Source organism: Punica granatum, chromosome 5 (genome assembly GCF_007655135.1).
Source record: "Punica granatum isolate Tunisia-2019 chromosome 5, ASM765513v2, whole genome shotgun sequence".
Lineage (NCBI taxonomy): Eukaryota > Viridiplantae > Streptophyta > Magnoliopsida > Myrtales > Lythraceae > Punica > Punica granatum.
This window is the reverse complement of record NC_045131.1, coordinates 21532458-21548461: the sequence shown is the minus strand read 5'-3', so window position 1 is coordinate 21548461 and position 16004 is coordinate 21532458. Positions and strand designations below refer to the sequence as shown.

The window sequence follows — 16004 nt, the reverse complement described above, 5'->3', positions numbered from 1 at the left end:
TATTTTTCAGTAATTATACTTGAACACTTATATTTCAACAACAGCACTCTCAAACCAAGCCTGAGCATTGAAATTTTGTGTATCTATGTAGATGGATAAATCAATATACAACTTAAATTGTTATATTCTTTTAAACATATTTACTAAATATTATTATTTTATTAGTATATGAAATCTGGGCCCAATTAAACTGCTAAGAGAACCACATCCGAGTATCAAGACTTCTCTCTTTCTTATTGTACTTTTTTATCATTAATTTCAATTATATTCTACATTAATTGTTACATAAATTACTATAATAAACCAAACAATTAATTAAAAATTATTCCAACTCGTAGGAATGCACAGGTTTTCTACCCTGGTTCATTTCAATTTCAAGAGATTAATCCCTTCGAGGTTTTTAATGTAAAACATAACTTTTTTTTTCCCACTTACAACACAACATTATGCAATATATATTACTGTTGCCTAATTGAAGCAACATTTGAATATAATATATATATATATATATATATATATATATATACTGATTAACTTTAGGATTTCACGGTTTTGTAGAATTCTCACATAATTAGTTGCCGACTAAGTCCCTAGGAAAATCTTATATTTATAACAAACCAAGGCTTTCGGTCAGCATTATCATATGACACGCAGGATGAATATGGTTTGTATCATTGTGTCGTTGTCGGGACATATACGTGCTATGATGAATTAATTGGACGGAAAAAAACGACAGGCTGATATTTTCAGCCTCTGTCTTGTCATAAAATATCTGTCTTGTCATAAATAGTGGGTCGGGCCGTCAGCAGCTTAGCTCGTTTGGACCCTAACCAAACCTAGAAACAAAGCACAGCATTTATACCATCAAAGGCGACATAACTTTTTTTTTTTGGTGAATGCAACATAACTATTATTGATAGATGGCGTAACATAACTATTATAGTTGGTTTGGTTGTGAAATACGATTTTACTCCATTCTACCACACTAATATAGGGCAAAATATGTAAGAGTAGATGAAGAAATTTATTATTAAACATTAATTGTAATAGTAGTAATAAAAAGTAGATGTGAGAATTTATTATTAAATGGTAGGAAAAGATAAAAAAGTATGTGTATATATATATATAAATGTAAAAGTAGATAAGAGAATTTATTAGTAAAAAATCTATATATAATATATAATAGCGAAACGAAAATGCAAGTTTAGCGAGGTTGTGCAATGTGTCATTTTAAGATTAACGAGGTAGTGCCATGTGTCAAGCCATCAACTCTCTATTTACCCAAATTTCACTAATCTTCTCTACCCTCTTTAATGCATTAGTAATTAATGCACTAGTAAATAAATTGATGTACGGGGATAATATATATTTATATCAATTCAATATATAAAAAGCTCATATATATTATTTTTTATATATTTATTTTCATTTTTTTAGTTCGATTTAACAAGTAATATTATGTTTGCTAGAATATCTATGAACTTTTAAAAATTTATATACAATATTAAATACACTTAAAAAATATATAAAAAATAATACAAGTGAATTGATCTAAGAATTCGTACAATTTAGTAATAAATATATATGTTGGAATCCGATTAATTAAAATTATTTTTTGTTCAAATTTTCAACTTTAGAAATGCTTAATTATATTCTTGAAGCTGTAATATGGTTTTTCAGTTTAAAAAGGATAGGAAAATATGTTTCTAAAATTTTTCCCAAAGTAATTACTTACATAATTAAAATTGTAAGGATGTTTGGAATATTAAAAAACTATTACAAGTTCTATGTTAATATTAAATACACTTAGAAATTAAAAATGATGCTAAAAGAATTTATTTATTTAAAAGTTCATTAAATGAAAGGAATAAATTTAGTCTTTTTTTATTAAATTTACTTAAAGTTGAAATATTGAAGTTCTATGAGTAACTTATTATTGCATAAAGGATATAAAGGCAAATATCTTCCACAATTTCGATATTGAAAATTAATATTTTTTAAAACTAAAAGGTATTAATTAATTTATTTAAAATAATTTTATTCATGTGATTTTACTAATCTTTTTTATAAAATATATAAATAATTTTTTTAAGTGAATAGTATGTTTTTTTCATGTAAATAATGTATTTATTAGAGAAAATCTAATACGATGAATTTAACATTCTTTTTCATCATTATTTTGATGATTATCAAAGAATTAATTCTACAATTATAAACTAATTAATATTTTGCTTTGGCTCAAAAAGATATTAAACGAAGTTTAGCTTATTCTACAATTTAAATACTATGTATAATAGATTATAAAAACTCCTATCATGAATAACACTTCCGCAAGACGCGCAGGTTGAATGGCTAGTTGATTGTAATAATGGTTGGGAAAAAGTACGTGAGAGAATTTAATATTAAATGAAAAAAATAGAAGGAAAAAAAGTAACAATTATATTATTAAATTGAAGCAAGAATAGAGTGGAGTGAAGTAGAGCAACGTTTCACCTCCAAAACTAAAGGCAACCCAAAGATTCATTCAATAGATGCTTTGTCAGTACAAGAGAAGGACCACATCAAACTTTCATAGCGGTATATACTCGCGGAAGGACAGCAGCAGATGATAAGCAGAGTTAAGTTTGGACCATCTTCTTGGGAAATTCCTACCTCATGTTGCCAGTAGGGTAAAGTTCGAGATCATAAATATGATAGTAGTTTTTCACTTCAAGTGCTTTTTTTTTTTTTTGGGTGGATGACATTAAATACTTAAATATGCTCCAACATTAGAAATTTGGCTCAGGGAAGGGATTTATTCCGGTGAATCTCCCAAACCAAGTGTGGACCGCCTGCTTCGATTGGTCCTAGAAGACGGATTCTAGTTCATGTGCAAGCAAAGCCAACGAAACATCACCCGACAAATGATCGAAAATAGGGCTTTAAAACTCATATGTATTCTCCATTTTTAGTCTATCTATTGATATATAGAGGCAATGATTGACTAAGATTAAGGAGGATAGTCGCTCCAAAATCTTGACGCTTGTTACAATTTACATATATTTTTTTTATTGTCAATAAAATTACATATTCGCTCGCCCGAACATGAAAAATTTACTTTCCTTTTCACCCCATAGGGTTCTCGCCCCTTTTAAACCGGTGTTATTAGAAACGAATTGGATGATGAACCGGAAGGAGTATGGGTTCATGGGTCCAATCAAAGATTTGATGGGTCGAACCGCATGTTTAATTAAAATAAAATAAAATTCATATTATTAAAAAAATTATGATAATTAAAATAGAAGTATGATGATTTTAAAGAAACATAAGGATAGTGTAAGAAAATATCTATATTTAATATTTCTTACTCCAAAATAAATATTGAATTTTAATAAGTACTTAAAAGTAGAGTTAAAAGAATAATAAAGTAGTGGTGATTTGGTTGGTAGCATGCTTGTATGGGAAGCAAGAGATCATGTGTTCAAATTCTTACACAACCGAGTAATTTTTACATTAAATAGAAAACCCATAAAACCCCATAGAATCGGCCGTTTCAATGAAATTTTGCTCAAAAACCGGATTGTTTAATGGGTCTGACGGTTCAACTCTGCCACTTGAGTTTTTAGGTAGACCAGACCGGATCAAACATGGTGCCAATTTTTGGTCCGACCGATTGAACCAGCCGATCCGATCCGGTTCTCATAACAATGCTTTAAACCAAAGCATGCATCTGCTGATGAGCGAGGGGATGGACAACCCCTTAATAGAGAGGTGGATAGATCTGGAGGCCACTAGTGATCTTGCCTAGGTCCTCTTTTTATTGCCATTTCCTTTTTAATATTCAGAAAATAGTTTTCTTTTAATGTCAAAAGTACCATCATCTATATATATAAGGAAAATTGCATCGGTGGTCCAAAACGTTTTACAAATATATGGCACAAAAAGTTTTTTTTTTCTATTTGATGGTACAAAATGTTTCAAAATTGTTTCAGTATAGTACAAACCGTCATCTCACCATTGATGCTGTTAAGTCGACACTGATGGTGTAAAATCAATTTTTGTGGGACGTTACATGATGATGCAAAATGTTTTGAAGTTATAACTTAATAGTACAAAATGTTTTACTGAAGTTGCATGATGGTGCAAAATTTACAAATCTTGTAAGGAACGACTTGACTGTGTCAAAATGGAGCTCTCTCATGATGCTACGCCAACATAGTAGTAGAATATATAGATTATATTTTCTTCATTATAAATATATATATATATATATATATATTTCTAGTACGTATCATATATTGAGACTTAGACTACTATTACCGATTATATATGTGCCATATATATCGTATAGTGAAACTTAGACTATTATCTCCTTACCCAAATAGATATTGTCACGACCCGAAATTTCGGTAGAATTTTCCCTATATTTCTTCAATATCCGTTATCACATATATTAGTCATAGAAAAACCTGCTTTCCATAAACCCAATATATATATATAACCAATCCAACAACTTCTAATATGTATATATATATATATACTTCTCAAAAGAGAATAATTTTTCTCAACCACATCACTAAACCAACTAAACAAAAGTTTCAGGTCGTAACATATTTAAATACATTTCATACAAAAAGAATACCTATTAAATAACTAAGGTCCTTACCTAGTTCTCCGAGCTGATCCCCGATGTCCAAAAAGATTCTCCTGTGCAGCAAGAAACTTATCTGGAAAAATATATACAGGGTGTGAGCTGCATTTCAGTGAGTACTATATTCCAAAGTAAAATGAATTATTATTATTAAACAATATATATATTAGATTGCAAACGAACAAATATTCAAATAAATAATACAATCACATCCAATCCAACTATCAACTCACCCGCACGAATATACGACATAAATATAAATATATATATATATAAATTATAATAATAATTATTATATCAAATATAGTAATCAAATTTAAGTTCCACTAATAAATACACCACTCTTCCAACCATTTCTCAAATATTTAATATCACATAAATATCAAATATCCATTCACATAAAAAGTCACTACACAATCACTTAACAAATCAAGTGTTAGCAATAACACGATTTTCACCAAGCAACCTCAGACAATTTCAACAATTATCACATCTCCAGCAATCAGAGAAGACAAACAATATACAACAAAACCAATCAATATAGACATAGGGTCGCATTTCCTTGCAACAAATTAGAACGGTATCGTGACCCATCACATCTCATTTGGGCCCCATTATCTATTCCACCAGGTTTATCGGCCATTTGAACCCCATTTTCAAGTCCGCTAGGTCTAACGGCCGTTTGAGCCCCATTTTCTATTCCGCCGAGTCCAGTGGCCATTCAGGCCCCATTTTCTATTTCGCCTGGTCCAGCGGCCTATGGCTACAGTTAAACAACAACACAAGCATAATCAATTGCAACCATGTCATCTCACCTCATATATCATCATACACAAATACAATCTCAATCACATTACAATGGCAGCATGTTATCATCACATATCTCATACACAATCACACTGCATATCTCAAATCAATATGAAACATAAAAGGTGCAGTATTTCTCAAATCAATTCACACAACATAGTAAGAACGATTTCTTAATTTTTAATTATCACAATATTTTTCTTAAATAATTGATATTAATATAATACATCATTTTACAAGGGAATAGAGTATTCACCGAACTTCTAATATAATATTTAAGAAAGACGAGCCTTCAGAATGCAAAGTTCCAGTCTTCAGAATGCAAAGTTCTAGTCTCCTCAGCTCCTATAAATCATAAGCATAGCAAGAAAAACAATTTATAAAACATACTAATTTTATCAATAGGTATCACATTGCCAAATCACACCTCTACCAAAAATATTTCTTCCCCCCCATAATACCTTTGCACAAGATTATATCATAGATATAGTTCAATTCTCAAAAACCCAAGATGTCACAAGCAAGATAATTACACTTCTTAATCCTACAAGAAATATAGTACATATATTTTGAAATGTGATTAATCACCTTAGCAGACAAAATATGTAGCTCATGGACTTCAATTAATAAATTACTCGATGACAAGTAACCTCGACAATCAAATATGAACATGATTATACTATCACAAAAGGAGAAACATAAAACCTAAATTACTCACACGAGCCCTCAATCATACTTAGAGAAACTCAGCTAAGATAATGAATGTATAATACACGAATCTAAAGCTCATTACACCTAACCAATGTTAACAAACCTTGCAATCTAAACGAGCCTCCAATTGCAGTACCTCTATACACCTTCCAAGAAGCTCTTCCATATTTATTCTTGCATATCATAGTGCTTTTAAACCATATTAATTAAACAATCCAATTAACTGTTAATTCTAGATTCACAACATAACAACCCAATTGAATGAAAGAAGGTGGAAGAAAAGAATCAAGTACTAACTTAAACATGCCTATACTTGGCTCCAACTTGAACTCTAGCATAATTCCCTAGTTCTTCACTCCCAATTTATAATCCCACTAACCAAATACTCTTACTTTCACCAGAACACAATCAAATAAATTAAGCTTAAGCAAGAAAAATCAACAATATCAATTCTTCCCAACTTAATTTGCCAAAACAATGCACAGAACATGTGTGCCACCCACCCGCCTAATAAATAAAAAACAAAATATAATAACAGTTATAAAGGGGACGATTAAGAAAGTTCGTGGCCCTGAGTCGTGTTACTAAGTTATCTAATTCAATAAACTAACCCGATGCCATCAAGGTAACAAGAATGCAATCAATTGAAAGCTTAAATAATCAAAATCACCACATAGAAACTAATCGAGAGCAACCAAACCTCATCCGTGAGCTCCATCTCAAGCTCTCCAACTCTCGGTCTCTCTCTTTCTCTCAACCTCTGTTTCTTCTTCGACTTCCCGCAGAAGAATAGAAGATTGGAAGAAAAAGAAAACAACATAACAAAACAAGAAAGAAAAAGAAGGAAGTTTGGGAATGGCGGGCTCACGTTTTTGCTCTTTTTCTTCCCCCAGCTCTCTGTCTCCCTCTCTATCTCCCCCCTCTGTTCTTCCTCAACAAAACAGAATGAAAAAGAAAAGAAGAAGATAGAGGAAAGGCTGAGGCGGTGGAAGGTTGGTCAGGGGAAAAATTGAGGCCACGTGGAGCCATGCTCCCCTTTCATTTTTTTTAATTGCTCCAGCACAGGTATATAATATATGCATACATATAAGTATGTAAGTGTTCGTGTATATATAGGCTATTTGAAATAAAAGAAATATCAGGTCTCACAGATAGACCCATACTATCACCGATATCTTACACCAATTTGGTCGATTCACAAAATTTCACTAGCATTTCACCGAGTTTCGTCGAGTTTTCTCAAAATTCATGATTGTCAAATTCATATTTTCCTTTTATAAAAGTAAATTTTTAGGATGTTATTTGGATGTTTGGTTGTGTTTGTTTACAACTTAATTAAATAAGTACTTAAAAGTTCATTACAAGTTAACTACATAGGAAAATGAATAGGAGAGAAAGAAAAAGATGAAAGATAATGATCTTATCTATTTAATTATTAAGTCAAAAACCACTTAATGAGTAATAAAAAAAATTAACTTAATAAAATAATTCAATTTCTACTTATTGATGCTCTTTCCTCTCAAAAAATTTTTATCATCATTATAATTCATTCTCTCTTCATATACATTTCTTTTTTAACTAATTAAGTGCTTAATTTTTAAGCACTTTATTTATCGAACACCACCTTAATTTGTTTGGTGGGTTTATTATTTGCTTAGAACTACTACATTTGCATTAAATTTTTTTGTTTTTCATCTATAACTTAATAGATATTGAGGTGGTCCAACGGTTTATCATATATTAAAAGAATTGAGACATAACAAAGTAGTGAAATTATCAATTTTGATATGATTTTCTTTTATCAAGAGGTATACTTTGCATGTTTGACCAAGTACATTATTTTATTAATAATTAAATTTTTGCTAATTTATTATTTCTAATGAAATTAGGATTCATTGATGCAAGTAAATATAAGAAAGTCTCAAATTGATAAGTTTCGGGCATTACTTTTAGAACAAGCTTATACAAAATTAATAATTTCAATATAATTACACTCTCATCGAAGTATTGTCCAATTGATGTTCAAGTAAAATATATCATTTTTTCTTAGTCGATATGAATGATTTTTTGTAATCTATTGATATCCTTAACATAATTCATTTGATTTTAACTAAATTATATTAATGTATAACGTGTAAAATTATTTAGATTAGTTGCAACAAAAAATTTATTCAATTGCACCTGCACAGCACACTGGTCATCAACTAGTTTTTATGAAATTTCACAGTCAGATTAAAGGGAACAAAATGTGTATCTTAGTAGTACGATCATTGGAGGAACGATACCTAAACTTGAGGATGCTCCATAATAGTTATCTACACATGTTTAATGAATAGAAGTCCTCTTATGCACTTCAATCGTATTCTACTAAAAATAGATCAAATGAAAAATATTTCTTTTATGAGAATTTTTTGTCGTTTGTTGATGGTGACATGATTAAATAAGAAAATGAAAATAAAATTAGGACGAAATCGAAAAAATGAGTAAACTTAAGGTTCAAAATTGAACTTTTTCCTAATAGAAAATTAGTTTAAAAGATGAGAAAGAAACAATAAAAAATACATGATGAAATCAAAACTAACATGGAAAAAGCACGCAAAATAACGAGATAAAAATGAAGGGGAAAAAAAAAGAAAAAAGACACAGAAAAACATAAAAATGAAAATAATAACATAATAATGATTAATCTCTTTGGCTTTATTGGTTTTTTACATCTGTTCCCATTTATTATGCCCAGGTAGTTTACTTATCATTGCATTATTATTTTTTTCCCCTTATGATATCTAAACGAATTTTTGGAGAAATCCACTGAATAATGCTCAAACTATTGACATTTCCTATACCTGGTCTACCACATATTTCTATCTAATCTTTTTTCTAAAATATCGATTGACAAGTGAAAGTAACCATTTACAATAAATATAAAATCCAATGTAGATATTTGGATGATTTGAAGGAGATAAAAATAGCTAAAATATTCACCCAAAAAAAACCTAAAAATAAAGATATTAATTAGATAGAAAGAGGATGTAGTACAACAGCGTGTACTCTCATTGATAATTTAGCTAAAATATTCACCCAAAAAAAAGACCTAAAAATAAAGATATTAATTCCACAGAAAGATGATATAGTACAGTAGCACGCACTCTTGCTGATAATTAAGGGGTCCTTAATTCGATTCTCGTGATGGAACTATCATACCTTTTAATTAGTTATTAAGATATTCTTTTAATGCCATTATGCTATACTTATGGACCAACCTTATAACCGGAAAAGATTTATTTTCACACTTCTTCTCAACTTTATTTTTCCTGGCCAACTTATTATCACCGTTAAAACTTCAATGAAATAGTGAAAATGTACTATGATTGAATGATACTATACTGGGATGTTTGACATGATTTTCACAGCCAATTACGTACTCCAAAAACCAACTAGGGTATGTGGGAAGATAGTATAATATAATATCTTTGAACTCCTCTCGTTGTAGAGTGCACAAGGTCAATTATATAAATAAATATATATATATATATATATATATATGTATACGTATGTTACGTTAGATGATTGTTTAAATAAATGCATTTTTATGAACATTAAAATATTACATGCTAATTTCTTTTAGTGCCCTTTTATCGATCAATGTTTAAAATATCTAATGATGTGGTATAAAAACATCAAAATGTAATATCATATAAATAATTAAAAGAAAAATAAACAGAAAACTCGAATATGGGAATGATAAATCAACAAAAATAAAATCAAGTTTGAGAATTTAAACAATTAAAATATATTCTTTGTAATTGATTATTTCATAAGTTTCATATGAACAATAAGATAAATTGAACAAGTATAATCAAATTATATTGATAAATTAAAATGGTGTGCAGACAAAGACAGTACTTTATTTTTATTTACATATTTTTAACTTCTTATTTTATTCGAGATTTTTGAAGAGCCGCATTGCACCTAATATGTATCAACTAGAATGACTAGACAACTGCCAACAAAGAAATTGTATCAATTTTCTATTACGATCCGAAATTTCAATAGAGTTTCTCCTAAATTTGTATCGATATCCATTATCACATAAACTATTCACATGAAAACCTGCTTTTCATAAACTCCCAAAACATATATATAACCAATCCAACAAACTCTAATATATATATATATATATATATATATATTCTTCTCAAGAGATTATTTTTTCGCATCCATATCAGTAATACAACTAAACAAAATTTTCAGGTCAATTTTCAAATCAATTCTATACAAAAAAAATTTCTATCAAATAACTAAGGTTCATACCTAGTTCTCCGAGCTGATTCCCGATATAAAAAGAGTTCTCCTGTGCTGCTGGTCTAGCTCATAGCTCATCTGAAAAATATATGCAGAGTGTGAACTGCATCTCAAGGAGCAATATATTCCAAAGTAAAATGACTTATTATTAAATAATTGCAAATAAAAAAATATTCAAATGAATTATACAATCACATCTAATCCAACTACCAGTTCACTCGCACACATACACAGTATATATATAGATACAAACTATAATAATAATTATATCCATTATAGTAATTAAATTTAAGTTCTACTAATAAATACACGTAACTCTTCCAACCATCTCTCCAATATCCGATACCACATAAACATCAAATATCCATTCATTAGCGTTTCATAGAAACTCGTAACACAATCACTTGACAGATCAAACTCCAGCAACAACACGGCTTTCATAGAACAACTTCAGACAATCTCCATAATCATCACATCTCTAGCAATCTCAACAATCATGACATCACCAACAATCTCAACAATCATCACATCTTCAACAATCATACCAGACAAACAATATACAACTCAACCAATCAATATAGCTATAAGGTTGCATTTTCTCGCAACAAGTTAGGACGGTACTGTGATCACGCACATCTCATTCTGGCCCCATTTTCTATTCCGCCGAGTCCAACGGCCATTCAGGTCCCATTTTCTATTTCGCCAAGTCTAGCGGCCATTTGAGCCTAATTTTCTATTATGCCGAGTCCAGCGGCCATTTCGCCCATATTTATATTTTGTCGGGTCCAGCGGTCCCATGGCCATAGTTAAACAATAACAAGAGCATAATCAATTGCAACCATGCCACATCATCTCATATATCATCATACACAAACACAATCTCAATCACATTACAATGACAACATGTTATCATCACATAACTCACACACAATCAGCATACATAATCACACTGCGTATTTCAAATCAAAATGAACCATAAAAGGGCAATATCTCCCAAATCAATTCACACAACATAGCAAGACCGATTTCTTGATGCGGAACTCATGAAGGATTGTAAAACCCGACGACCAACTTGAATCGATTCACAGATCGCCAAACACAGATTTAGATATAGAGGATTATTGACCCGTTGTTTATAGAGAAACAAGAACCAACAATATCAAGACAATGATTATTGACCCGTTGTTTATGAAGAAACAAGAACCAATAATATCAAAGTGTACCGAACAATCACAAGCTGTCACACTTGTTCGTTCGAAGGAGTTCAATAAAGAACAAAGGAGAAAATCTCACCAAAATACCATAATAGTCTACCTCTGATCAGCTACTCAGCCTCCTTTATATAAGCTTAGGAGAAACTGGAAACTAATAAACTAGACAACTGGAATATCCTTAGTTTCCTAAAGCCAGAAATAACATAGGAAACTAAATAAAGGCTATATAGAATAATTGGCAGTCTTTCATTCCATCTTCAGCATCTCATGGCAAGTCAAGTGAATAAAGGCCTTTGGAGACCCAATTGAATTAGACTCTTCTTGGCCCAAAAAGCCCATCAGCATGCTCTCCATAGCTTGTTGGATTTGTTTGGCCTTAGCCCGTGTGATTGGCCCACTCAGAACATGCAAGCCTCCAAGATCTTGTGCTTTAGCTCCCTCTTCACGAGTCCGACTTCCAAGCTCGTGTGCATCAGCCTCATTGTCATGCCCATGATCCTCATCAATATTCTTCTTAAATATTTATATAACTATAATACATCATTTTACAAGGGAATAGAGTACTCACCGAACACCCAAAAATATTTAATTAGGTCGATTCTTCGAGATGCAAAGCTCAATCTCCATAATCCCTATTAATTATAAGCAGAAAAATCAAATAACACGCAATACAATAGTTTAAGTATACATACTAGTGATATTAGATTTTCATTCCAAAAGAAAAACTAACATTAACATTTCCATACTCGATCTAGCTTTATTATCCCTTTGTTCATCTATCAATGTGAAATAATTAATGAGAACATAACCTCATCTACCTCCTCCAAACTTTATAGAACAGTACTCATATAAAATCCTAAGAAAACCTCTCTTACAACAACATACCGTATCATCATTTAATAAGTTGCTCTCTTCTAATTCAATCCAAGTGTATAGATAGAAACCAATGATTAGCAATACAAAGAAATCAGAATAACACCTAACAACATCATCTTTCTTCTTCTTCTTTTTTTCCCTAGCACAATTAACACTTGATTCAAAAGTTCCGATTTGAATTCCACTTTTAATTTCCCAATTTAGCAATTTAATTATACCACGCTCTTCAATTCACCAAGGAAAAGACACAATTGAATAAAATGGTCTCTCAAAACTCTGAGCTCAATAATCTGTACCCAAAGCATCAATAATCTAAATGGGTCTATAAGCTTTAACAGCTCCCCTCACCATCAATTTGACTAGCCCAACTTCCAAATTCACAACAAGAGAACAATCAACTAAAAGAAACTCATACAAGCCAATTGATAACAAAGGAATTCAACTAATAAAAGAACTTCGTTCAGCAGAACCTCTATATTCCATCCAACCAAAATCCTTTGCATTACTAGCTCTAAGGTCACAATTGACTCTAGAAATTACATAAATATATGCAGCAATGTAGTTCTTAACAGAATCCACCGACATGCATGAACGTTAAGTTGATCCATGAACTTACCCATTTCCATTTAGCAACTCAACTGGCTTATACTGTTTCATAAAAGAAACCGCATGAAAGCATCAAATCAGAAAAATTTTCAACAATACCAACCTGAACACTATGGATGATAAATTCAATTTTGAGCTCAACTCCCTCTTAGATCGTTCTCCTAATCCCCTTACCCAGATCAGTCTGTCAATTGTTCCCATCTCCTCTTAGCTCTTCTTTCTTCTTCTTCCTCTTATGCGAACACAATTTTGAGCCCCCCTGTCATCCCCCTTGCATTGCTCTTCCCGTCTCTACTCTCTCTCTCTCTCTCTCTCTCTCTCTCTCTATCTATCTATCTCTATCTATCTTGTTGCTTTCTTCTCTTCGACTCCCCTAGCCAAAACAGAGCCGAAAATGAAAAAAAGAAAGAAATAAATAAATTGAGTGAATGGAAGGCGGTGGAAGCTCATGGGGGGAGGGGGGGGGGGGAAGGAAATTGTGTATGTATGCATAATTGAAAAATGTTCCGAGTTTCACAATCTCCCCCACTTTATAAAAATTTCGTCTTTGAAATTTGTTTACATAGTATCAGAATAATAATGTTTTATACAACCAAACAAAATGTGAAAATAAATGTAATATAAATCTGTAACCAAAAAAAAATTTCATAAGTAGCCAAACGATCTCATACCCAAATATATTGTTTGGGGGTAGAATGGAAATATAAGCAAACTAGTTCACAGAACAGTCACAAGCAAAAGGCATTCCGTAAAACTTCAACTTATAAAAACGGTGATTGAAAGAAAACAAACCAGACCTGTGTTTCTTGTCCACAATTCATTATCTGATACAACCTAATAAATTGAACGTTGTCTCTAATAACAACCAAGAAGCCATCCAAGATCGAGCAACCAATTTTTTTTTTCCTTCAGAAATTTCTAACTTCATTTTGTATCACAAAAGGCGTTTACCTCAAAGCTTTTCTAGTCATAGAATAAAATAGGAAATTCACTTTGATGTCAAAGTTACATATATATATATATAAATATATTTTTTTTCCAAACAAGCTTAATTTCATTATGCCAAAACAATCAAGGTACGGTCTAATCTACCAAAACAGTCTTTCCACTAACACAATAAAAAAAAAATCTAATATGCCTGTCCCAAAAAATCAACAATTTACCAAGTGAACCATGGTGACTCTAATTGAATGGAATGCCAAAAATATAACCCAATATTTCCTAGTTTCAGAAGTAGAGGATTCATGATTATGAGAAAATAGAAACCCCTGCCAATATCATCATCCCCCAACATCTAATAATAAAAATATTTTATTTTTCAGCCTAGCAGGAACCGACCTCCATTAAAGCTATGCGTAAACAATATAAATTGACAATTACATTTAATATCGAAATGGGGCCACGTAATGGGAAAGAGTGATATAGCCGAAAAGATCAACAATTATCAGATAATTCCAAGCATAAGGTAGAAAATATACTCTTCACTAAAGGATAGTAACCACTCAGTTGCTTTTCAAGGCATGAGACAAAGTACTCTCATGAAGCTGTCATAAAGTTCAACTCATGCATAATTAGACCTAGAACCTAAGCTAAAATTCACTTAGAATTTCAAGTGAAGAAACAAAACGTGAACTAATAACAAAGAATTTGCAACCAATGAACATGGCTTTAATAGTACACCATCACGTGGCTCGCTCATCTTTGTATGGAATAGAACTCGACATGTCACATTAAGACAATTCAAGGAGGAGCCTCATGGCATGGAGATATAGGAGTTTAATATCGAGTAACTCCGTCTAGCCTATACCAACCTATCAATTTCCATATAGGCACATCAATCAAAGAAAACAATTTTTAAGTCAAGCAAAATCAACCATAAGGACTCATCCATGGTAACTAAACACACCTACACATCTAATCCCATTCCTACTTATAGGATTTCACTGACAACATCAGTTAAGAGCAAAGAAAATAATCCATCAATTTAGTGGAACTAGAAGAATAAAAGCAAGAGTAAGGGCTCATAAAAAACTTAAGAATTTCAAAATGAAAAGTCCAGGATCCAAAATAAATAGAAACTATATATATAGCACAACCTTCGGCACAGCAGATTGGATCAGTATATAGAAATATTAAGAGTACGTTTGGATTTAGAGTTGAGTTGAGTTGAGTTTTGGTTTTAATTGGTTTATAATGATTGTATTGTTGAATTATGAGAAAAAATGTGAAAAAATAATGAATAGTTGAGAGAAAGTAATGATTGTGTTGTTAAATTGTGAAAAAGTAATAAATAGTTGAGAGAATTTAATATTAAAAATTGAATTAAATGATTAAAAAAATTAAAAAATTAAAAAAAGTAATGATTATGTTGTTGAATTGAATATAAGTAGAGTTGAGTTGAGTTAAGTTAAAAAAATTTAAAAAAACAAACACACCCTAAATATTACAAGTTAAGTAGAATACATACAGAAGGATACCAACAAGAACTTATCTCAACCTCAGTCAAGGGCGATCAAAATATCCCACCACATCACGAAAATCAAACAATACTGGTTTAAGAACAAGAGCTCTCAACCAGATGAAACTCTCACTCAAAAGAACCATAACTCACTCAAGGCGAAACATATATACAAACACCAAACACTATAATTAGAACATTAATCATATAAGTAATTCAAGCATCAAATCTAAGGTTTGATATCAGCAAATTTGTTTCACCTCAAGAGCAAAGGAATATGCCATTAGATTACTAACAGTAAGCACAATCAGTCCCTAAGAAATCATATCTCCGTAGCGAGACCAACCAGTAAGTTATAGTTAAGCGATCAAATGTGAAAATAACCGAAACCATCATTTCT

The 16004-nt window shown here is 31.1% G+C and overlaps 1 long non-coding RNA gene across 1 annotated transcript; it reads right to left on the bottom strand.

Annotated features, from left to right (window-relative positions):
- Nucleotides 1-12097: 12097 nt before the first annotated feature.
- On the bottom strand, nucleotides 12098-13587 carry LOC116209206. The gene is made up of 3 exons (XR_004157173.1): nucleotides 13250-13587; nucleotides 12233-12296; nucleotides 12098-12141 (listed from the first exon to the last, which is right to left on the bottom strand). It is a non-coding gene; the product is annotated as an uncharacterized LOC116209206 (long non-coding RNA).
- Nucleotides 13588-16004: the final 2417 nt, after the last annotated feature.